This window comes from Lissotriton helveticus, chromosome 2_2 (assembly GCF_964261635.1).
Source record: "Lissotriton helveticus chromosome 2_2, aLisHel1.1, whole genome shotgun sequence".
Lineage (NCBI taxonomy): Eukaryota > Metazoa > Chordata > Amphibia > Caudata > Salamandridae > Lissotriton > Lissotriton helveticus.
This window is the reverse complement of record NC_136060.1, coordinates 339895503-339919073: the sequence shown is the minus strand read 5'-3', so window position 1 is coordinate 339919073 and position 23571 is coordinate 339895503. Positions and strand designations below refer to the sequence as shown.

Below are 23571 nucleotides of genomic sequence, written 5' to 3'. Positions count from 1 at the left end.
TAAAACCTTCACATTAATCTCTTCACCATTGGTCTTTCTTCCAGAAGAGTGTTGAGTTACACATCTTTTACTTGTTTCATTTAATATTGATGTAATTTATTTAATGCAACTTTCCTATAATTTTCAATTTTTTATGATTTCCAATTTTTTATAAACATGAAACAGACTTCTGATTGTCTAGCATGATAACGCCACATGCAAACAAACCAATATATCATCCGTTCTGTGCTGCTCAAGAGGAAAACTGTTCTTCATATTAAAATATATACATCCAGGGTATCACAACTTCTGAAGTTCTGCTGATTGAATTTTTTTTTGTGGCACTGTGTTAAGTGATTGATGCATTGGTGTTGTCTAGGGTACATTGTAAACGCTGTATTCTATTAATTCAAATATTTGTATTAATCGTAGTAGATAGATAACCAAAAACAGTAACATTGGGATAGAATTCCATACGTTTATTCTCCATCATTCTGATATACTTCTCTTAACACCCCTGTCTTTTATTATTTTACTATTTATGAACCCAGGAAGAAATGTTAAAACACAAGCGCATGTATTCCGCTGTTAGAGTTGTACATATCCAACATGTAAGTCACAGTGTAATCATGAGTTGGTCATTCATCTACAATTGTGCAGTGCCTATAGAGTATGTCACTGTTTGTAATCGTTATATAACTCTAATAGCGGAATCAACAAGCTTGTGTTTTAACATTTCTTCCGGGTTTGATGGTGTTTGTTCAATGTGATTTAATATTTTGTCTTGAATGAGTTTAAATATATTTTCATGAATTGTAACCTATTATTCAACAAATATTTTTGGATCTTTATGCGGTTTACAGCCCTGTTATTGTGTTGTAAGGAAAGGAACACTTAATAAGAGTGAAGTGAGGAATATGCGTTGATGGGTGATTGAATACATTTTCAACCTTGGAAGAAAACATTCTTTATTTTTGGTTTTAAGAAATCCCTGTCCCCTTGGTTTTTGATGGGTTATTCTCATTGCTTACCTGTGATTCCTTGCAGGCCACCATCCTTGTGTTTGAAGCCTATAACAGGGGGAAGCAAGTAGCAACCTGCCTAATTAATATTAATTAAGCAGGTGTTCTGCAACTCACCGTGACTGGACGTTTTGGCACATAAACTAGTAGTATATATATCAAAGAGACTGTTGTAAGTAGCATGTGCAGACTTTACTGCCCCTATTGGTGACCAGTCTTTTTTCGTACATCTGGCCCTAAGTTACTAACGGGATTAATTGTGGAACTGCAGTGGCCGAATGTGTGTGAAATCCCACCAACTTGTCAGTGCACAGAGGTTCACTTACTTTGGCAACCAGCCTCTCTCCCTCCCCGGAAAGCCCACAACTTCCTATGGAAGCGTATCTACTCAGAAATAAAAAGCTTCCACACTCACAAAATTGTAATTGTGAATGAAACCATATACGAGTGCAAACTCACGCTTTATGAATCAGATACATGAACTTCTACTCGAAAGGGATGGCTGAACTCATGAACTTGTTTACTCGAGTTTTCTTTTAAATCTCCTGATTTACTGTGACATTAATTTTATATTGTTAACAATTTATCATCTTGCTGTTGATCTATACATCCTTTAGCTTCCCCCTACCAGGAAACCATGAACTCTGTCTTTCCCATGTGACTAAAGGATTCCACATGGAAACTTTTAGAATAGCTTGGTTTGACATTCTGGCAAGTCTGTTGTGGGAGGTTGGCGAAAGCACATATAAACCTCTCTATGCACTGTCTCTCCTTATGCTGCTGGAAGAATTTACCAAAGAAGTGCTCAGGGTGGATGATAAAAGGTCTTTTTGTCAGGTAACCTTGGAGTAATACAGAGCCTGATGTATCAAAAGCGTTTACCCATTCTTTGTGTACGGGGACTGACTTTGATAAATAGAGGCCATAAGTCCAGGCGTGTGTCTTTTTACTGAACAAAGGTGTTGGTTAGTCATATGTAGAGTATGAATCAAAAAAGCCCAAATGGGTTATTCACATCACATAAATTGATGTCTTGATATTCGAATTTATCATATTTATTTTTTTGTAAACCTTTGGTGCTCCTTAAATATAGTGCAAATAAACAAACTGCAGCCAGCCAACACGTGTTTCACTCCCTACAGCGTGCAAGCCTGGGGAATTTTTAAGGCTTGTTAGACTTCTGGAATGCCACAGTGAAACAACAAACTCTGAGGAAACACTTTGTTATCTAAACATAATATTGTCTCTTTTATGTTAATTTTTGTGCTCGTGAAACTCTTTCTATGTGATGCCTCTGGGACTTTTTCTTGAGCATTCTACAATATGAACAATTATAGGTTTGGAGTGTATGCAAGTTTATATGTTGATCTGAGTTGCATTGCTACCATTTGAAGACTCTCTGGCGCTGAGAGTTGCAAAGAATCAATTCAGTAATAAAATGCTTCCTGTCTTGGGGAGGGATAACTAAGAAAATGTTAGCGCAATGGGAGGTTTTAGTTTCCTTTGAAAGAGATCTTAGATGTTATTGAGCAAAGAGCTAGGGATAGGGTTACTCCATCACAAACATGACGGATATCCAGTCCGCCAATATTACAAGTTCCATAGGATTGTAATTTGGCAGACAGGATATCCATCATGTTTGTGAGGGAGTAAAGTAACCCTGTCCGCCAAGATCATAATCAGGCCTAAAGTTCAGAGGACTCATCAAATCCCTGATAAGATCCCTTGGTTTCAAACTGGGCTGAAGATGAGCAACTCGGAGATGTTTGCAATTCACTGAGGAGTTTTACATAAAGTCCAATTACTTGTTCCAATTTGGAGAACAGGAGCATCCCCACTGTCTGATCTTATGCAAGCCGCGCGTGCATCCACAAAATGCTTTTTGTACAAGTATGTGAAGAAGTCGGATTTGAATACAGCCTACAATGATCGAGTAATGAGAATATTTTTTTTTAAGTCGGCAAAATAATAATCAGGTAAAGGATTCAGATTAGATTGGGAAAAGGGTGTCAGAGTCTACACTGCACTTCCTACCAACACATTTGTAGTTCATGAGAATTGTATAGCTGCTGGCATGAATCTGGTTAGTTTCAACATAATTCTTCTAGGCGAAAAAAAACTCTTTGCGTTAAATCCCAGATCAATTATCAGAATGATATTAATGGAGCAAACCAGCAATGCCCCAAAGCTACTAAAGGTGAACATTACAAAATGTGGAATTGGGCCAATGCTATCTGAGGTCACTGTATTTCCTGGAATTTGATGTCAGGGACCTGTGATGATAGTATTCAGGTGACAGAAAAGAAGTTCATAGATTTAGTGGTTGGCGAAGGGCAAGATAGAAACTAACTTCTCTTGGCACTCGGATAATGATGGTGTATGTATTGTTTAATACATTCTTCATCTGTTGGTAGAAAACATATGATGAGTGTGCGAAAGTGCCTCTTTTTGTTTGGTCAAGCATTTTGAGTGGACTGATGCTACTGGCTTTTTAAGCCTACGCAAGGGGTTCTGCTGTCCTGCACCCAGTGCATGTCCTTTTACCCCTAAAGCATGGTAAATTGGCTAATCCACAATCGGCATATCCAGTTGTGGACCAATGCTCTAAGCAGGTTCGAAATGTATGCTGTGGCCGAACAGGGAAGGGAAAGTGAAGCTTGTTCTAGTGAGAGAGAGTAAAAAACAAGCATTTGCAATGCAATAGGACTCGCAATTACAAAAGTTTGAGCTACTGGCATTGTAAATGACAACGCCTTTTATTTATGTTTTTGTCTGTAAAATATAAATAAAAGGCATTGTGATCTACAATGCCAATAGCTCAAACTTGCGTAAATGCGAGACCTACAGCTTTGCAAATGCTTGTTTCCCTAGGTTAACAGGAGGGTTCTTAGATTGATCCAATTGAGTTGGGCCTCTATGGTTTTTGTAAAGTTCTGTGTCAGACGATGGTTAGCCCATGCTCTACAGCACCTCTTCACTCCCTTTGATTTGTTTATAGATACCTTTTCCAATATGATATATATTTTTTTTAATGTATCACACAAATGTGGGGAAGCCTAAAACATGGCAACTTTTGTAAAGCTTTCCATCCATTGGTATGTTTTTGACCTCAGGACTGCTAACCTGTCTTGTTATCTCCAACCATTTTACATGTCTCCTGTTTGTAGGTTTGTGTGTACTTTCTCTGCCCGGGAGTGCCAGCCTAGAGAAATTCCATAGGTACAAAGAAAATCTGTCGATAATTCTACATTCTAAAATGCAACTCTGATGCACTAAACAGCTGTGGTTCTGTACCCTTGTTGTGAACGGTACACAAACTAAAGTGCTGGGGCAGTACCTGCAGAGCATGAAGTATATAAATTAGACCAGTTGACTGCTGTACCACTTCATTGCCACTCCTGAAACTGTAGTAAAATGAAGAACTATAGCCCACTGTTGAGGGCTGTAATGGTTGTTAAAGGCCACAAATTCAAGTGATAGGCAGCGCACTTCTTGTGTAGGAAGGGATGTGCACAGGTTTACAGTGAGAGTTGCCATTCTGGCTGTGCAGTGTAGAGTACTCAGAGCAGTACAGTAAAGAGCAGCGGCATCATGCAGTGCGCCGAACCTCACAGTACCGAACAGCGGTACTGGCCATTGATCGGTGACCACTCAGAATAGTAACTTGGGTGCATAAGATACACGTGACTCTCACCCTCTTTCCGGCCACGGGCAGCGCTATGCCGGGGCCTGTCATGCCTAGGACCCTGCAGCAGACGGCGCTGAGGGTGGCGATGCTCAGGAGGGGCGGCAGGTAGGAGTGGCACAGCCAGTGCAGCAGCGGGTACAGCAGGCGGGGCGGCGGAACTGCACATCTTGAGCAGGGCCAGTAGGCCAAAGAGCAGCAGGATAAAGGCATGCATCCCCAGGGAGAGGGAGCCTGCATTTATGGAAACGGGGTTCGGTACCACCGGGAGCTGGAGGGGGGAAGGACCGGTACACCTGGGAGCAGGAGGAAGCTACTCGCACCCCGTCACCAGTGGCAGGTGAATGCACCTTGTGCTGTGGTTACAGGTAAGTACACCTTTGCACCCGTGGGCAGCAGATAAGTATGCAGAGTGCAGGGTCAGCGCTACCAGGCACATTCGGCTGCGAAAAGAGAGCATTTGTGTGTGGGGACAAGAGCTCTCATGGAAGAATATGAGGCAGGTGAGTGCACTTTAGGTTTAGAAAGGCGAGCCAGGCACAGGGTGCGTGTACCTGAGTAAAAGTGGTCAGGTGTGTACTTCTGGCTGCAGAGAAGAGATGGTGAGAAAGGAGGGGTAGTTTAGTACACCTGGGCGGAGGAAGGGGGCGACGAACACACCTGTGGGGCGGAAGGCAAGCAGGTAACTACGTCTGGGTGAAGGAATCAGCTAGGCACACCGAGAGCCAGAGGTAAAGCAGGGCAGCTAAATGTGCCTGGCCGCTTGCTGGAAACAGGTAAGTTTGCCTGGGCGAAGACGTCAGGTAAGTGCAAGTGGGCGTAGGAAGGGACTGCTAAGCACGACAATGGGCAGGAGGGGAGAGGGTACACCCCCGGGACACACAAATGAAAGGTGAGTCGCAGAGACGCTGGAGAGGGTTGCTACATCTGGCTGAGGGGGTCACTTAGGTACATTGAGTGATGGGGCAGGTAAGGACACCTGGGCTTAGAAGTGGGCAGCTAAAGGAGGGGCTGGGGAGAACGAGGGCAGGTAGATATGGCTGGTGTAGAGGGCATGTGCCTTGGCACCTAGACAAGGGGGGCAGAGGAGCGCTGCACTCTGGTGGGGCCAGCCAGCGACCACTCTTGTATGCAAATGCAAAAACAACAGTTGATGGACAGAATGCAGAAAAATGTCATACATTCACCCCAGTACAGAGATCTGGGCCTAAATCCATAATTGTTTTGCACTCCACACCACCCCAGTTCAGACATGGCCATATGCAAATCAGCCCTGACCCTGTGCCTCATGGGAACAGTCCAGCCCGAACTGCCAAGCCATGTCTTCCCTGGACCGGAATCAAGCATCCTAGGACCGGTTTCTGGCTATCAGCCGTCATCAGCCAGGATAGCTTGACTCCAGTGGTGTGGAGAGCACGGGGACTCACGTCTGAGCATACCCATCCCACTCGGGGTGACAAATGCAAAAACAACAGTTGATGGACAGAATGCAGAACAATGTCATACATTCACCGCAGTACAGAGATCTGGGCCTAAATCCATCATTTTTTTGCACTCCACACCACCCCAGTTCAGACATGGCCATATGCAAATCAGCCTTGACCCTGTCCCTCATGGGAACAGTCCAGCCTTGTATGCAGGCAGGTGATCCATCCCGTATGTGGCGCAGATCCAGATAGCCCGACTAGTCCCAGGTCCGACTGGTGTGAGAGGAGAGCTGCGCAGACAGCACCGTGCTCTGTATATAAGCAGGAGGGCAACCGGTGCGAGAAGGCAGTAGCCGGGCGTTTAAGAGCTTTTTAAAGCAGTTGCTTCCTGTTCTTTTCGCTGGCACAGTCGGCGCTCAGGGACTCCCTGAGAACTCTGCTGTTCCTTGCACATTGCTCTCCGGCTGCTGTGTCGGCTCGCTGCACACTGCGCCTCTGTGCTACAGTTACTCTCGGTGCACACTCATACGGGGCCTTCCTGCACAAGCTTGTGTTTGTGATCTCTGCAGCTTAGTACGTCCCTTCTCCTCTGTTTTTAATACTGAGTTGGAACTTTGGCAGCTCTGTTCAATCTTACACTGTTTCTGATGCTTGTGCACACTTGTGAGCCGCGCATTATCCAGCTATGTGTGCACCGGGGCCTGGGAACATTGCTGTTCTGTGTATTGTTCGCTGAAAGAAATAATTTAATTGTGAAATTCCCCATGGGGAGCTTACACTTTAATGGTGACCACGCCCCTTTCTTTGAACATAGCTCGCTGTAAGCTGAATAAGGCGAGCAGCATCTAAATAAAAGGGCGTGGCCACCATTAAAGTGAATGCACCATATGGGGTGCTTTCACTTAAATGTATTTAAAAAACAATGGTATCGTAGCGCAGTCTGTCCTTCACCGCAGAGCATTGTAAAGTTTGTAGCAGCGAGTGTGGTGTCCCAGAAGCGGGCGCCACGCTCATTCTTACAGTTTAAAAAAATTAATACATAAACTGAGCGTGGTGTCCCAGAAGCGGAGCCACGCTTAGTCGTACAGTTACCGTACCAGTTAACCTCCAACTGCCGCAGAATTTGCAGACTGGAACACCAAGTGCAGTACCGCAAAGGCAGCCGCGTGTTTATTTTCACATTGCGCTTTCACTTTAAGTGAAAGCGCAATGCGAAAGTAAACACACGGCTGACTTTGCCAAAACCGAATGCAAAGAAAAAAGTGCGTAGGTAGTAATGATGGGGAGAGTGTCACGCCGCTGGTAAAAGATCAAATCCCGGTGGACGTGGCCAAAAGGAGACAAGGCGGCAACAAGGAGGGACTAAGAAGCCTCCTTTACAATCAAAAGCCATCGTTTCGCATGGAAGCTGACGCTAGCCAATTAAAAAGACAGGCGGGGCTTCAACTCCGCCTCCGAGAGCTTCGGAATCTGTATTGATTCCAAGAAGCTCTCGGATGCCGAAAGCAGCGCCTGCGCGCTGCTATCTCCGGCCGGGACGTAAAAACAGAAAACACTGAATGCTGCAGCCGGCTTGATTTATCACGTGGAAAAATCATGTTTGGTTCTCCCACACCTATTAAAAATGGATGAAAAAAACAAACATCTCATAATTATGAGGAACAAAATTAACGCATACAAGCATGCACTAATTTCGCTTCACATTTCTTTTAAGAACGGCCTACATCTGCTAGGGAAAAAAAGGTAAACAGAAACGGCTCCTACATTTGACATATACTGAATGGTGTCCTATCAATTAACTACTCTAGGTCAGGGTAAAACCCATAAAGGTAAAAATGTAGGGATAAAGACTGCACAGTCGAACAACCAACCAGATGCTTAAACGGGCCATACAGTGAAGAGAAAACCACCTCATCATGATACATGATAAAGATACAACCCTCCTGAGGCTCAGCCGGGAGATAGATCCTCTAATACTTGTTTTTAGCGAATTGTGTAATTTCACTTGTGTTGCTTTTAAAATTAAATCGTCCTGCTCTTTGGGCATCTCTGACCTTAGCTGCACCGGAATCAGCTTCCCGCGTAGCGGATTTATCGCTGCCGCGGCCTCTCCCAATCTCCTCTGATGACACTGACGGGGACTCCCTCAGGCCACGCCCACGACGGTCAGCCACGCCCCCCCCCCTTCGCCTCATCCCCCCTATAAGACATGTGCAATTACCGGATGCGCAGCGGACGAGCGCAGCGGGCACGCCTAAGGCAAGCCCGTCTGCGCCCGTCCGCTCCGATTCTGCGCCTAGTGCCGGAAATTCTGCCCGTGTTCCTAACCTTCAATACTCTAAACTCGATCTATGTAGGTTTGATCTACGCTGCTGCGACCACCCGACTAAAACTGATCTTAGGAACATCGATACCATCCCTACGTGTCCCTCCTGTGGCTTTCAATTACCAGTTATCCTAATGAATACCACTCCTAACCTGCCTAAATCACCCTTTGACAAAAATTCACAGCCTGCTGCTGGTAACCAGCTACAGGCTACCATTCCTGATAACTGCTCTCACACAGTGTCTTATAGGAATAGGTCTCTCAAATGCATATTACTCAATGTAAGGTCTATGCCCAAGCATAAACATGAGATTGAAGCCTTGCTCATCGACCACAGCACTGACCTCATGTTTCTAACAGAAACCTGGGCATCTCAGGCCTCCGGACCTGACTGGAATACCGCCACGCCCGCAGGATATTCTGTCGAATGCATGAATCGAACAGGATCTATAGGTGGAGGTATTGCGATAATTTACAGATCGCACCTCAAAATAACCACCTGCCCCCAACCAGACTTAGAAGCCGAAGCCATGACCTTTAAGATCAAAGAAAACAATCACCTGATCTTTGAGGGACTGATAGTGTACCGTCCCCCCGGCCCCAGAACTCCCTTCACTAAAGCTCTACACACTTTTCTAGAAACCACGTTTGACGCAGTCTCTTATACCATCCTAGGTGACTTCAACTATCACCTAGAGTTAAATAACGATCCTGACTCAGCCACTCTTATTGACAACCTTCTCAGTTTTGATATGAAGCAACTGATCGACAAGCCCACCCACTCAGCAAGGCATACCCTCGATGGGATCTTCTCTAATAGGTATTCGATCAAAATCATTTCTATCACTCCTATACCCTGGTCGGATCATAATGCCATCCTCTTTAACTTACAAATGAAAAATTCCACAACTCAGCGCAGAAGTTATACACCTCCTGAAATCTCCCGTCCTTGGAAAAAACTTAAATCCAACCTACTTGCTGAGACACTGGGAAATAATCCCCCCGACTTTGAATGTGGCAACAGCGAAGATTGGGCTTCCAACTTCAACAAGTGGATTACCGAGGCGGTCAACGAACTGGCCCCACTCGAATCTAAGAAACCTAGGAAACGGCTTGTCACCGCTCAATGGTACACGGCTGAGGTGAAAACAATCAAGATTAAATGCCGGCGCGCAGAACGGAGCTGGCGCTCTGACTATAGCCAAGAGAAAAAATTGGAATACTTAAAAACTCTACAGGAGTACAAAACCACAATAGTCCTAGCCAAATCCACTTATTTCACTGAAAAAATCCAAAACTCTGCAAATTCCTCCAGGGAACTTTTTAAAACTGTTGCCCATTTAATAAAAACTCCTCGAGACACAGTTTTTAATCCTGATCAGTGTTTTATCGATGGAATGGCCACTTTCTTTCAAAAGAAAGTACAAACAGTTTATGATGACCTTAGCACTAGGGTACCCGTCACATCTGCTAACGAAGCTGCACATACCGACATAACTTCCCCTTGCTTTTTCAGCTTTTCTGCACTCGAAAAACAACAAGTGCATGACTTACTAATCCAGATGAAATCCGGCTCTCCACTGGACCCATGCCCCCCCCTATGTGCTGCATCAAATCCCTGAGACCATCGCAAATACCCTGACTCCTCTGCTTAATAAAATCATTTCTCAAGGAGAATTTCCAAAAAACTGGAAAATTGCTTGCATTAGACCTATTCTCAAAAAAGACTCCCTGGACCCTTCTGAACCCAAACACTATCGGCCCATCTCCTGTCTGCCCTTACCCGCAAAAATCTTAGAAAAAGCCATGAACCAGGAAATAATGCGGCATGCGGAGAAAAAGAAGCTACTCGATTCCTGACAACACGGCTTCAGACCCCTACACTCTACGGAATCAACCCTTATCATGGCCACTGAAAAAGTTTGCAAAACCATGGACGAAGGTGGGCGGTCGGCCCTGGTACTATTAGACCTCACAGTGGCCTTCGACACCGTAAATCACTCTGTCCTATTAAAAAGACTTGCATCCCTAGGCTTCACCGGTTCTGCCCTGGCACTCATCGCGTCCTTCCTAACCACCCGCACTAACCAAGTGATCTGGAATGGACTGCAATGCGCTAAATTCTCTCTTCCGGGTGGAGTCCCACAAGGCTCGGCACTGTCCCCAACTCTATTTAACTTATATGTTACTCCTCTAGCTGCCCTGATCAGATCTCATGGCCTACAATTGGTGTCTTACGCCGACGACAAAAAATTATTGTGTCCATCTCACAATCCATTGATGCCACGGCAGAACGTTTTAGGAACTGCCTTTCTCAGGTTAAGAACTGGATGAGCAATAACTTCCTAAGACTAAACACAGACAAAACTGAAGTCATCGAGTTCGGTCATAAACCCTCCATCTGGAACGACCTATGGTGGCCTCCCGAAGCAGGAACTTGCCCTCTCCCCGTAGATAAGGTCAGAAACCTTGGCTTCTTTTTAGACAAAGAACTCTCCTGCAAAGCCCAGGTGAACCAGGTGACTTCCGCCTGTTTCCACAATATCAAACTGATCAGGAAAGTCCTTCCCTACATCCCCGAAACGCTAAGAAAAACGGTGATGGGAGCCCTTGTAATGTCCCGGATTGACTACTGTAACTCCCTCTACCTGGGTGCAGGAGAAAAACATCTGTCTAAACTGCAGGCAATCCAAAATGCGGCGGCCAGAGCCTTATTGAACATCCCCAGACGCCACCCCACGTCCAAAGCTATTCGGGAGCTACATTGGCTCCCGGTCAGACGTCGCATTCAGTTTAAAGCTCTCTGCCTGGTTCACAGATCTCTTCACGGCAAGGGACCAGACGACTTCAATAACCTACTGCCCCGTTACATTCCCCCGCGCACACTGAGGTCAGCCACCCACGACCTAGTCTGCCAACCCAGAATAAACAGAGCTCGATGGGGGGGAAAGTCCTTCTCCCACCAGGCGGTAAAAATCTGGAACTCGCTACCTCCAGCACTTCTTGCCCAAAAAGCTCAAACGAGCTTCAGAAAAGAACTAAAGACCTGTCTTTTTACCTAAACCGATCTAACCCTCTGCCTCCCCTCTTCTATGTATCTTTTAGCGCCAAGACGCCGCGGCATTCGTGCGCTCTACAAATATTTCAGTCAGTCAGTCAGTCAGTCATGAGGGGAAATCTGAAAGGAGATAGTTCCGCAAAATATTTTCGAAACAAAGAAAGTAGACGTGAATACTTTTACAAGGGAATTCATTCGAATGTATTTATTTTAGTGCCAGGATTAGAATTACTTGTGTAGCATTCATTAATTGTTGTAATGTTGCTCTTCTTGAAGGCCTTTATTGAAAATAATGTATTTTACGTGTACTAAGAAATATAAGTCAATAACAAGTAAGAAAAGACACCAAAAGTACAGGTAATGTTGTTACAATAATACATAAACTTACAAATCCATTGAATACTATTTAGAGAAAACAAATAATTCTCATGTAACTGCGTGGTACCCGTCCCATTCTCCGGAAACACTGCCCTAGACCACTGCACATCTTGGCCTAACTTCTCCTTTAGACCTATGTCAGATTTTTTAAACATTTAAAATAATTTTGCAGCTGTATAACAGTTTTAAGTAGTTATGTTTTTATAGTCCATAAATATTGAAATGGCAACCACTAAGTTTGTAAACATATGAAACCATTAGTAGTGCCATGTTTATTAACTTCTCCGATTTTTAGATTGCTGAATTTATCATAAATAATCCTTAACATCAAGACATATAAGAGTTGAAAGCAGTCCAAATTACTTGAATACCTTTCCATATGAGTATGCCCATTCTTGGAGCTCTATGTTACTGAGAATCCTGTCCTGCAAAAAGTGCGTGCCCACCACTCCGCTGTTACCTCCTTGTAGTGGAGGAAAGAAGACTGGGCATCCTGAAGATTGCATCATCAACTGTTAAACTTGTTGGGAGTATGGTGGAGATGGTTTTAAGATTAGTTGCGAGACCATTGTCAAATCTTGAGTCTTACCGGTATATGCACAAACATGCTAGGTTGTTTGATTGTTGAGGTTTGCATCTTCATGACCTCAGTTATTTGGTGGCATCTATCATCTGCCCAGCATCTATTTTCAGACTCTCGATGAATATTATATTACCTAAATGATGTCACTTTGGATGGTTCTAAGAATAAAACTAAAAGGTAAACCTCAAAAAAGACCTGAGACGAGACCTGTTCTCATTCCCATGACTATCAGATATTAAAACACATACATTTTCCTCTTACCAGCTTAATAGTTTATACACATATGTAATTGGTCTAGCACTATAAAAGTAAATTAGGTATGGCACCTGAATATTAACTATTGTGGGAAAATATTTTAACTGCTACAATATCATGGGACATAATATCGAAAGTAAGTATATTGTATTTTTTCCTTATTTGTCAATAATATTGAAGTAAAAAAATAGTAAACAATAATATGGAATTTATTATGGTTTGCATTAATGCTGTAGTTTGTATGTTTTCATGGTAATTCTATTAAGTTATTGTTATGTGGCCCTGGGGGCACATGTAGTGCCCCCAACACATCCATGCAACAGGCACCACATAGTGCCTCGCACACGGTGCATGGATGAGCGCGATGTGCTATTTCTACTATGGGTTGTAGTGCGGGCCTTTTCTTGGGCCACCGCACAAGCTGCAGTAGAAAAGAGCACTTTACAACCACCTGTACAGTGGTCCTATCATAATAGGGCAGGTTAGACCGTGGACTCATTGTCGAAAGGTCACCTGCCCGATACGATAGCATTTTGCGGTACAGCTGAACGTCATAATGAGGGCCATAATGATATAGTTAAATAGAAAAACTTTACAATTTTTACAGAAATCAATAACTTGTGTAAAATGGCTTATTTTTAAATTGAGGTGTACCTTAATCAAAATTGACTTCTGCAGGTTCACTTATTAATTGATTGGCTATTTTGAATAAAACCCAAGAATTAAAAAATAATTACAAATTATGTGATTTGATTTTTTTTGCTATATATAAAATGTAATATTTGGTTGTAGGGTATGAGTTAGGATAGTGTCTTTGATTCCCTCTCATGTTTAATTATTTTATATAATATTTGTAAAAGCAGTGTTAGAATAGTAAGAACTCCTCCCAATATGTGGATTTTCACCAGTGTTGATGGAAATGGAGTTAGAATAGTAACTGTGAATACCTCCACCTAATATATGATTTCTCCACAATGTTGGTGGGATTGAAGTTAGCATGATATTCCAGTCCCCCATCCCTATCCAAATATATTTACTTTTCACAATATTTGTAATACTGCAGTTAAAATAGGAAATGAGGCCCCGATAATTTATGTACTTTCCATTATGTCGGCGGAAAAGGAGTTTGAATAGTAAATCTGTCACTCCAATATATGAAAGTTCCCCAATGTTTGACTGATGTGAGTTAGAATATTAAATCTGACCCCTTCAATATATGCACTTTCCCCGATGTTAAAGGGGTTGGTGTTAGAATAGTAAATCTAACACCCGCTCGAATACATGCATGTTGCATAAAAAATTCCAAGATTAAAATTGGAACAGTAAATCACTCCCAAACCCCCAAATATAAGTACATCCCCCAACATTTGTGAGGCTGGAGTTAGATTATTAAAGCATTCTACCACCAGCCTAATATATTTACTTGACCCAATTGTTTGCGGGACTGGAGTTAGAGTTGTCTATTTGACTCCCCTCAGTATATGCACTTTCTCCAATATTGGTTGTCATATCATTTAAGAATTCCCCCAATATTTGAGGGACTTGAGTTAGAATATTTAAATGGAATCCACAGATTATGTGCACTTCCTCAATGTTGTTGGGAATGGAATAGAATAGTAAATTTGCTACACCCAATATAAGCACTTTCCGCAATATTTGAGAGGCTGAATTAAGACTATTACATCTGACTCGTCTCAATACATGCACTGTCCTCAAATTTGAGAGACTGGTGTTAGAATATTGAAACTTCATTGCATTCACTTTCCCCAGTATTGTTGGGTTAGTAGTTAGAACATTTAACAGCCCTCTTCCATTAATATATGAGGTTTCCCAAATATTTTTGGGATTGGCATTAAAATAACTCCCCATTATTATATCCAACTACTCCCTCCAAATATATACAATTTCCCCATTATTAATAGTAAATCTGACACCCCCTCAAAACGTGCACCTTCCCAATGTTTTAGGACTGGAGTGCTGTTAGAAATTGGGTCACTAGTTGGCAGAGGTATACACCCTGTCCAAGAAGGGGCCACAATCCTAGTCAGGGTAAGTTAGATACACACCCTAAATTACCCTGTGCTCACCCTCGCGTGGAATTGCACAGAGCAGTCAGGCTTAATTTAAGAGGCAATGTGTAAAGTATTTTTGCAACACGTATTAAGGTAAAACAGTAAAACTCCACACAGAAATAATCCACTCCAGATAAATAGAGCATCATTTAGTGAACAAAAAAAGACCAAAATGACTAAAATCCAATAAGTAGTACCGGAGTTCTGAGTATCTTTACATTTTTTGCTTAAAAGCATAACGCGGCATCTGGGGCTATTTGGTCACGCCATACCGGGTCAAATCCAAAGGTTCGGCTGACCGCAATGGAGTGCAGATCGGATACAGGGAGCAACCTTGTCCCACTAAAAAAGTACCTTATTGCACCGTCATCAGCGCCCACTGCGTGGAGCACAGGAGGCAATGCGTCGGTGTCGATCCGTGCAAATCGAAATGCATCAGCTTCCTCCGATGTAGGAAATACATCATCGTTGAGCGGCAGAGCTGGCGAAGCAATGTCCTCGATGCAGACAATACGTCGGTGCCAAAAACGATGCGTTGGTTCCAACCGGCGCAACAATGGCGATGCTAGGATTTTGTTAATTGCTGCACAGAAAACCTACTTCCAAGGACCCAGGACTGGATTGGCACCACTTGGCGGGGCAAGACTCAAAGTGGGCAGAGTTCAGGTGCTCTAGCAGAGGTTTTAGAAGTCTTTGATGTCCCTGAGACTTCTGAACATGGGGAGAGCCAGCAAGCCCTTGGAATCACGTTGGTTCTGGGGTGAAGTAAAGCTGTCCCTGAACTTCTCACTCGCAGGCAAGGAGGACAGAGCAGAGCAGGAGTCCAGCATGGTCCAGCAGAGAGCAGCAATTCTTTCAGTAGCACAGCCGTCCTTCTTCCTGGCATAGTATTCTCAGGTCCAAAAGTGTACTTAGTTGGTGGTGTCAGGGTCCAGTACTTATACCCATTTGTGCCTTTGGAGTGGGGAGGCCTTTGAAGTGCACATAGTTCCTGCCCTGGCTCCAGACTCATTACAGGGGTTTAAGCTTTTGTTTGTGTGGCGACAGGACGCAGCCCTTTCAGGTGTAAGTGTCAGCTCCTCCCTCCCATCCTGCCCAGGATGGCCCATCCGGATGTGGATGCCCATCAGTCACACCTAAGCTTCCTTTATGTGTGGCTGTCTGGAGGGAATGCTCTAAGCCCAGTTGTCACCCACCTCTGACGTGTATTTTGAGACAGACAGAAGGCCCAGAATCGTTAAATGTAAGAAAATGCCAACTTTGTAAAAGCAGCTTTTTCAGACATGAAACTTAAAATCCAACTTTACCTAAAGCTGCAATTTTAAATTGCAAGTCTAGAGACACCAAACTTGCAAAGTCTATCTTTTCTCAATTGGGAATTATACTTATAAAGTATAATTCGGTAATCCCAATGTTAACCCACGAGAGAGGAAGGCCTTGAAGTAGTGAAAAATGAACATATCCGTTTTTCACTACCAGGACATGTAAAACTTAAAAGTACATATCCAGCATTTAAAATGCACTACACCCTGTCCTTGGGGCTGTCCAGGGCCTACCGTAGGGGTGGCGTATATGCATTAAAAAGGAAGATTTGGGCATGACAAGGTTAGCTTGCCATGTCGACATGGCAGTTTCCAGCTGCACACACAAGCTCTACAATGGCAGACCTGGAAATGTTTAAAGGGCTTTTGAAGTGGGTAATACAATCAGTGCTGCAGGCCCACCAGTAGCATTTCATTTACAGGCCCAGTGCACTTTACTAGGTTCTTAGAAGTACATTAAATATGCCAATTGTGTATTAGCCAATGTTGCCATGTTTTAAGTGTAGAGCACATGCACTTTAGCACTGGTTAGCAGTGGTAAAATCCCCACAGTCCTAATGCCATCAAAAATGAGTTCAGCACAAAGGAGCGGAGGAAGGCAAAATGTTTGAGTGCGAGCCTGTAGAAATGCCATTTTCAACAAGTGCTTATAGTAAATAATATCCTATACAAAATTTGATTTTTTTCAATGCCTGTCAGACTGGAGTTAGAGCAGGAAATCTGATTGCACACAATTTATGACCATTCTCCAATTATTTCTTTTAACAATTTTAATAGAAAAGAAAGAACAAGTACAAGGCAATGATAAAACAATGGACGGGTCCACAATACAATGACACATTCTGCGAATACATAGATAAATTTATGAGCACCACATTCTTCCCACAGATGGACCAGGATGAAAGTGTCTTGCCTGTTCAGTAGGAGTCAATTACCAAGGGATAGAGGCGTACAGGCAGCACATAAATCGAGAGGCTACTTACGGGCAGGTCGGCAACTACCTGTGTTGGGGCATGGTCACAGCACCATTCACAGGCTCATCCAGCAATAAGCGTCTTTCACGTTGCAGTCTAACTGAATGGGACCAACATATAGCACCCCTATATTTGTTCTACTTTCCCCATTTATAGTCCCATTTCTTGGGGCATCCTCTTTGCTTAAACACTTCGTTTTCGGCAATCATTGCCCTATCCATATCAATAGCCCAATCACGCAGACCTGGGGCCGTCTCCACCCCCCATTTCTGTGCAATGTTGCATTTTCCGATGGCCCATCCCATTGAGGCCGATGTTTGCTCAATCTGCAAGAGATCAGTGGCCTCGCACACATTGAGGAGGCACAACCGGGGGGAGGCCTTCAAGGTTTTGCCACAAGCCCTCTCCATCTGTTTTGTAACCCATTCTCCAATTTTTGTGGATTTGAGGTTAGAGTAGTAAGTATGGACTATCTCACTCCCAATGTGTGTACTTACCACATTTATTTTAAAATTGAAATTAGAATAGTAAATTATGTCCACAAAAATATATGCTCTTGGGAAAAACACCCACCCCACCATATGCACACTTTCATTATTGTTGGGTTGTAGTCAGAATAGTTCATCTGACTTGAAATGCATATTCTCTAATGTTTATGTGCGATAAACGTATTCCTGGTATAAAGAAGAATTTGGAGAGAAAAGTCAAATAACTGCAGCTTTTTATTTGAAGCCTGAATCATAATTTTTCTGGTAAACATACAGCCAAAGAAAATATTACTGGTGCACAATAATGGACATGTTAGAAAACATCTAATCAGAGAACAGTTTTTTTTCTGGAGAAGAAGAGTCGAGAAGTTGAGTTTTCTGGCTATAACAGTGGTATTGATCCCCTCTGGATCTCTTGATGATCTCCTAACAATTGCTTGCTGCATACCTTAGTCTAATTTTTAGACAGTTTGAGGTAAGATTATCTTGAAGGGTGGACTGGTTTTCTAGATGGGATACGCATTGTAGTAAATAGTTCAAGGTAAACGAATGGTGAGAGATGAAGACAATGGTGTAAGGAAGAGGAATGGAAGCTAAGATAGAAAAAGATTTAGAATAAATAGCAAACAATAGAGTTTACGATATCAATGCATGGACATTAGATTACAAGGCAGGAAATAATGGATTTGTTTGAATAGTGACATAGGGCCTGATTTACAGTTTGGGGGACCTAGTTACTCCATCCTAAACGTGAGGGATATCCTGCCTGCCGTAGTACCAGTTCATTTGGAACTTGTAATACGGCGACAGGATATGGGTCATGTTTGTGAAGGAGTAACCCGTCCACCAAACTCTAAATCAGGCCCATAGTATTAAGCGAAGGTGAAAGTGAGTTTACCAGTGAGACCAAAACAGTGGTTAAGACGCAACATGCACATGTACACAAGAAGTTAAAATTGGATAATATTAAGCCTCTATTAATAACTAGCATAGTGCACTAGATTTCTACCCAGCGAGCATTACATTTAATTCATTTATTAGGAAAATTAGATTCATGTTTTTCTTTTTTTCAGATTTTAGAAGAGGTAAAGAAACGTCGGAAGGGTTCATTTTCCTTCCACAAGGTAAGTTTCACACTTTAATCAGAGATTAGTCAACAGGTATGCAGTGAATACAGGCTGAAATGCTTGTGTTTACCACAGCAGTACTCATATTTAATGTGATACTATTTAATGTGATACTTGCAGGGGTGCCAACCCGACACTGACACAACTTTCTCAACATGCCAGTAGGACAACTTAGGGGCGCCCTATTTACAACGTGACGCATCTAAAGAGATGCGTCACGTTGTAAAGCCCTGCGCCACATGAAACTTGCGTCAGGTTTCATGTTGGTGTTCCGGGGCATGGGGGGCGTTTAGGCGCAGCAAAGCCTCCATAAAGTGCCTGAGTGAAATCTACAAGATTCCACTCAGTCACTTTTTCGACGCTACTGCATCAAAACCTTGCGCCTGCTTGATGCAGGTGTAAGGCGTGAGGCACCACGTTATGTATGGGCAGGCTGCGAGCATTGCTGGAGTTGCGTTGTGCTTGCGACAACTCCAGCAATGTGCCACCCTTCCGACGAGAGATGCGTCAGGCATCTGTTTATCCTTGCGCCACGATGCGCCGCATAGTAAATGCGGCGCGTGTGTGGTGGCGCAAGGGTAAACTTGCGTGACGCATCTTACCTTGCACATCCCTGCCGATTTGCAGGAATGTGCCAGTCGTCATATATCTGCCCCTTAATCTCTTAAGTATAAGGGTTAAAAGTATAAGACATTCACGAATGGTTGTACATCTCTCTATATGTTTGTGGAAAGAAAGCGTGGAAGTCTTCTACAGCAGTGCAAATAAAGTTTTATCCTCTAGCTAAGAATATTTTAGAGATTTTGGGGCAGATGTATGATGACTGTCGCATCCCTGCAAAGCAGCAGGGATGCGCCAAGTAAGATGCGTCACGCAAGTTTACCCTTGGGCCACCGCAGATGCTATTTGCCTCTTGGCCCACTGGAATCAATGAGATGTCATTCCTTATTTGTGAATGGCACTCTGCAAGTCACAGATAAGGAATATTTAGGAATTGCTAATATTTTAGCAAATCCTACATGCATCTGATTTTGCGAGTCCCTAAATGCGAATCCTTAAACTTCGCAATTAAGGACTCGCAAAATCGAACGTTGATGCATCTAGCAGTTACTCATTTCGGTATTCACAGAAGTCATTTAGGAGTCCTAAAGTTAGCAGTCCTAACTTTACTACTACTAAACTGAGAAAAATACTAACTTTAAGACTTTCGGTATTCACAGTAGGCATTTATGAGTCCTAAAGTTAGGATTCCTAACTTTAGGACTCCTAAATGCCTTATGTGAATACCGTGATTGTAGTGAGTGATGGTGGATGTCCATGAGTTGAAGAGAGGCTCTTCAAGGCAGGGAGATTGGATCAGTTCCACGTTATTAGTTAGGGTGGAGGGGGATAGGGGAGATAGGGTGTGATGGCTCAGTTGAGTTAACGAGGAGAGTAGTGTGGGGAAGTGGCGGTCAAAAGGTGTGAGGTGCGGGTCAGTGGCCTGAGAATGGTTCCAGTTCTGTAGATGGAAATGGTGAGTTCCTCTTTGAAGGTAGGGGAGTTGGTAGTGGAGATTTTTTCACCCTAGGGAATGATTACTGACTTGGCGACTTGAAGGTGAAGAAAGAAGGTGTTTTTCCATGTAGTCGGGCGATTTGTGTTAAAAATGAAGTTAGTTTACGTGTTGCCATTGGTCACTGTGTGGTAGTTATCTACAATGAGTGTTTCCGGGTGTTGTTTTAGAGTACTGTGCTTACCTCTGCCATGTTGTTTATTGGTAAGCCTCCCGCTGCAGTGATTAGTGGCAGAGCTGCCGCTCGCTCGGTCTCTGCCTTAGGTGTTCGAGACCGCGGACTCTTTGAAGTGAAACGTGCATCAGAGTGGCCATGGTGGAGCAGAGCAGCAAATGCTGTGGTAGGAGGAGAGAGGGAGTGTTACCATCTGATAGTGCAAAAATCAACCTGAACATAGCAAACAATTGCAACTCCTGTCATGACCTGCCCCCAATGCACATGTCAGCGCAAGCAGGAGGAAGATCGCTAGGGAAGTCGCCAGGAGGAAGAAGACGACGCAGATGGGAACAGATGTAGCTAAAGAAAAATAAACATGCGCCCTCGGGGGTGAACCACATCTGACATTTGATCTCTGTCTTTGCCTGAACAGCAAATGCGACGAGATAACAATCATGGCCCTGTTTACAGAAAAGCTCAGAGGAGCGTGAAAACAGAACTGCTCTTAGAAAAGTAAAAGAAAAGTTCCTTTTTTATTAGTTGCTATATTGGGACAAGTAAAATGATACATGAAACATGGGCAGTCCTCATCAGAGGTTACAAAAGACTAAAATGAGGGACTTTTAAGGACAAGTACTAAACAAAAACAGGCATTTACGAAGGACAGTAAAAGGGGCCAATCAAAAAGATGGGGGTGAACCACATCTGACATTTGATCTCTGTCTTTGCCTGAACAGCAAATGCGACGAGATAACAATCATGGCCCTGTTTACACAAAAGCTCAGAGGAGCGTTAACGCAGAATTCTCCCTTGTGTGAACTGCTCTTAGAAAAGTAAAAAAAAGTTCCTTTAGGAGTTGCTATAATGGGACAAGTAAAATGATACATGAAACATGGGCAGTCCTCATCAGTGGTTACAAAATGAGGGACTATTAAGGACATGTACTAAACAAAAGCAGGCCTTTACGAAGGACAGTAAAAGGAGCCAATCAAAAAGATGGGCGGAGATTCAAGCTCATATCTAGGTCCAGCATGTCTCAAAGAGACAGCGCATGCGCTGAATAGGCGGGACCTAGAAACATACGGTGACTGAAGGGAATGAACTGGGATGCAAATAGGAAACCTCATGTAGTTGCTGGGCCCTCGCAAAATGTTGAAAATAATTAAATACATTAAGCTTGGGAGGGGAGGAGTGAGAGAAAGCAAGGCAGACAATACACTTCGATGGAGTGCTAGGCACAACATTCAGCAACAATTGATAAACCTAATAGGTTTGGCTTGCATTTTGAGTCCTGACTAAAACATTAAAGAAAAACTTGCCGCAGTGAAAAAATAAAAAAATAAAAACAATTGCTTACTATGTACGGTGCATCTATGATAACTTAATGCATGATGAATCAGTGCTCTTGTGAAATATTGAAAATAGTTCCTGATGCATTGCAATGCAGGCAGTCTATAGAAAGTGAAATGGTTTGCAAACAACCAATAGCATGATGTCAGAGAATAATACTCTTTTGGGTGAAGCCAAAGTCCACTCTATGTATATTTTAAAGAATTGGTAACAATAGTTCGTAACATTAAGTCATACAGTCAGCTATGCTGTCTAGCCACACCTAAAATCTCACCTCACATCAGCAGCGAAAAATTACAACTCATCTACTCAAACCAGGATGAAATAAACATGCTACATTAGCAGGACAAAAACAAGAATAAGGAGGAAATCTGTTGAATGGGAGCAGGGTGCTGAGATAGACAGAAAATTAAATAATGATTAAGGGGTGGATCCAAAGCCCACTTTAGGTCTAAATTGGATACACTTAAATTATGAACCTGCTATGCTATAATTCAGCAGGTTTAGTGCGTAAGAGTGCCTCATTTTATGGGTCTCTTAAGGTTGCGACTATTGGCCAAATAGATTAGGCACTAAGGCCCTGATTACAACCAGTGCGTGTGGAATTACTCTGTGGAATTCAGCTCCACACAATTTTATGGGATCCGGAGTTCCTGCACCCAGATTTACTGGATGCTGGAACAATAGAGATGATTTTACCAGTAGGGAAATCCAGCTGATAAAATTGTTTGAGAAAGGGCTGTATTGCAGCACGGCCCTGTCCCCGGGCCCCGGGGCCCTGTCCAATGCTTAGGCAATGCAACCCACCCTGGCAAAATGGTGGTAGCACATGCATATTGCAGGCCTCCAGAACATGGTGATGTCCGTCTGTTAGAAACGGGGCCTCTAGTTTGCAGAGGTATGCACCCTGTCCAAGTAGGGTCCACCACTCTAGTCAGGGTAAGTCAGATACACACTAAAAAGATAACCTGTGCTCACCCTTTTCTAGCTTGGCACACAGCAGTCAGGCTTATCCAAAGAGGAAATGTGTAAAGTATTTGTGCAACACTCACACAGTAACAAAATGAAAACACCCAAAAAAGACTTCACACTGGTTTAGAAAAATAAACAATAATTTTATAAATAAATCAAGACTAAAACAACAAAAATCCAGTAAGGAGAAGTTGTGTTATGAATTTTTAAAGACTAAAAAGAGGGCTAGCACTTGGAAACAAAAAACAACTATGGGGGTTATCTGGTCGCACTGGACCGGTGCAAAGTCAACAGTTCAAGCAGACTCAATGGAGCACAGCCTGGAGACAAGAGCATTGCAGGCTCGGTGAACAGAGAACCTAGATCCTGGCTGCAACAGCAAGATGCGGGGTACAGAAAAGGATGCGTTAATGTTGGGACTGCAGTCTAGGTGACAGTTAATCCATGCTGGAGGGGCAATGCGTCGACCTTCCCCACTCAGTGGCGACAATGCGCTGGTTGTGAAGTGGCAATTCTGGAGGTGATGCAGCAGTTCCAAGTGGAAGTATCTGGGTCCACTACAAGTGAACCAGGCTCAGGAGCAGGGGTAGAGACTTTTGTAGCCCTGAGTCACAAGAAACAGGAGGCACACCAACAAGCTCTTGGAGATCACTTTGGTGAAACACAGAGTACAGCTCTCCTCAGCAGGGTCAGAGAGTAGCAGGCCGTAGGGCAGCACAAGAGAAAAGCAGGCCGGCCCAACCAGCAGTACAATAGAGTGTCAGACCTTGATGCAACACAACAGTTCATCTGACAGAGTACAGTTGTTGGTCCGGAACAGCCTGATTTGGTGGGGTCAGTG

General features: G+C 43.4%; 1 protein-coding gene across 1 annotated transcript in view; it reads left to right on the top strand.

Moving 5' to 3' along the window:
• Window positions 1–23571, top strand: part of JAKMIP1 (janus kinase and microtubule interacting protein 1) — a 1395482-nt gene that overhangs the window by 1173357 nt on the left and 198554 nt on the right.